Source organism: Sander lucioperca, chromosome 10, assembly GCF_008315115.2.
Source record: "Sander lucioperca isolate FBNREF2018 chromosome 10, SLUC_FBN_1.2, whole genome shotgun sequence".
NCBI classification, from domain to species: Eukaryota; Metazoa; Chordata; class Actinopteri; order Perciformes; family Percidae; genus Sander; species Sander lucioperca.
Window position 1 is genome coordinate 1,846,957 of NC_050182.1, and position 2,500 is coordinate 1,849,456.

Here is a 2,500-nt window from a genome sequence, read left to right on the forward strand (position 1 = left end):
CTACAACATCAATTCAAATTAAAAGCCAGATTAAAAAAGATTAAAAAGCCTTGAAAAAAAACGCCAAAAGCATTAAAAAAAAAAGAGGCAGAAAAAGCATAAAAACAGTAAAAAAAATGATTTAAAAAAAGTATCAAAAGAGTTAAAAAAAGCATAAAAAAAGCCTCGAAAAAACGTCAACAAGGCGTCAACAAGGTGTCAACAAGCCGTCAACAAGGCGCCAAAAAAGCGCCAGAAAAAGTGCCAAAAGCGTCAAGAAAACCTCCCCAAAAAGTGCCTAAAAAACATTTAAAAAAAGGGTCGAAAAATATTTCAAAAGCGTCAGAAAAACGTCAAAAATGCGTTAAAAAAAGAGGCAGAAAAAGCATAAAAAACCCTGTAAATAAAAGCATTTTAAAAAAGTGTCAAAAGAGAGTCATGAAAGCCTTGAAAACGTCAACAAGGCGTCACCGAAAGAGTCAAGAAAAAAACCCCAAAAGTGCCTGAAAAAGCTTAAAAAAACATTAAAAAAAGGGTTGAAAAATGTTTCCAAAGCGTGTTGTGAGTTTGTTCAGCGTTACTTTCTGGGACGGCAGAAAGATTTTAACCCTCGCGTGTCGACCTGCAACTTTTGGTTTTTGGTTTTGGTCGCTTTTGGGGCTTTCCCCCCCGATGTTGTGGTCACTTTTTCAACGTTTGTCTTTTTCTGAGCCCTTTGAAGTTTTTATGGGTTTTTCCCAAATTTTTAAAGCTTGTTTTAAAGCTTTTTTTTTTTTAAACATTTTTGTCACTTTTTTTTTAAAAACATTTTTGTCACTTTTTTAAACATTTTTGTCACTTTTTTAAACATTTTTGTCACTTTTTTTTAAAATAAATTTCACTTTGACATTTTTGTCACTTTTTTAAACATTTGTGTCACTTTTTTTTAACATTTTTGTCACTTTTTTTTAACATTTTTGTCACTTTTTTTTAAACATTTGTCACTTTTTTTTAAACATTTGTCACTTTTTTGACATTTGTCACTTTTTTTAACATTGTCACTTTTTTTAAACATTTTTGTCACTTTTTTTTTAAATAAATTTCACTTTGACATTTGTCACTTTTTTAAACATTTTTGTCACTTTTTTAAACATTTGTGTCACTTTTTTAAACATTTGTGTCACTTTTTTTGACATTTTTTTAAACATTTCTGTCACTTTTTTTTTTTTTTTTTATATTTTTGTCACTTGTTTCAAAGTTCTTTTAACAATTGTTTTTTCTTTAAATGCTATAAAATTGACTAAAACTCCCAAATGTAATGAAAGTAGTGAACTAATTACTTATTCAACTTGTTAACAGCGTTGTAGGGAAACACCCACGTTATTTTTTTGGACAATTTGTTGAAAGAAACCCCAAATTTGTGATATAGAAACCTTTTGAAAATGGGTCAAATGTGACCCGAGGCCAACAGGAGGGTTAAAAGAAGAGCAGTGAAGAAGCTTTGAGATCTGGCTGCAACATAAACATGAAAGAAAGCTTAATAAACAAGATAAAAAAACTTTAAAATCTGTTCTAACAGATACGAGTAGCCAGTGCAGCTGATAAAGAACAGAAACAAGTTAAAATAGACTCATAAACAGTAGTTTTAGCGTTGTTACGGTAAGAACGTGTGATGTGGAGGAGACAGTTTGAGACATATAGAAAGAAGAAGGCAGTTCTCTGGGTGACTGGTTGTTTCACATCCTCCGTTCTGGTTTCCGTTTTCGCTCGTCTGAACACAAAGAAACAACTGATCTGCAAAGAAATACAAGTCCTAAAGCAACAAAATGTGACAATGCTTTTAATTTACATCACAAATGATCAGTGTCCAAGTCAAGTCTCAAGTGTCTGAGCTAGAGTCCAGAGTCCGCCACCGTTACCTTCTCTGATTTAGATATGAGGACGTATTTCCTGCCACCACTAGGGGGCGCTCCTGTGGGTCAGATTAGAGGGGGGGGGGGGCAAACCACTGATATCCTTGGAGGGTTTGGAGGAGTTGATGGAGAAAGCACAAGGACTCCGGGGAAGAAGCTTTATCAACATTTGAATTAATGAGAGAACCGTAATGTCAGTAATTAATAATGAATGAATGAATAATCCTGAATTTAAATGAACAAACAGCAGCAGATAACGTAAAAACAGTCGGTTTTATTGAGTTTGTTTCCTCTAGCAGCAAACACGTCAACACAACGGGACACTAACATCACAAATACCAGCCAACCAGCCAGCCAGCCAACCAACCAACCAGCCAGCCAGCCAACCAACTAACCAGCCAGCCAGCCAACTAACCAGCCAGCCAGCCAACCAACCAGCCAGCCAGCCAACCAACCAACCAGCCAGCCAGCCAACCAACCAACCAACCAGCCAGCCAGCCAGCCAACCAACCAACCAACTAACCAGCCAACCAGCCAACCAACTAACCAGCCAGCCAACTAACCAACCAGCCAGCCAGCCAACCAACCAACCAGCCAGCCAACCAACCAACTAACCAGCCAACCAGCCA

General features: G+C 36.4%; 1 long non-coding RNA gene across 1 annotated transcript in view; it reads left to right on the forward strand.

Moving 5' to 3' along the window:
• LOC118495985 overlaps positions 1-2,500 on the forward strand; it is an 11,915-nt gene that overhangs the window by 3,552 nt on the left and 5,863 nt on the right. The gene's annotated exons all lie outside the window — the stretch shown is intronic.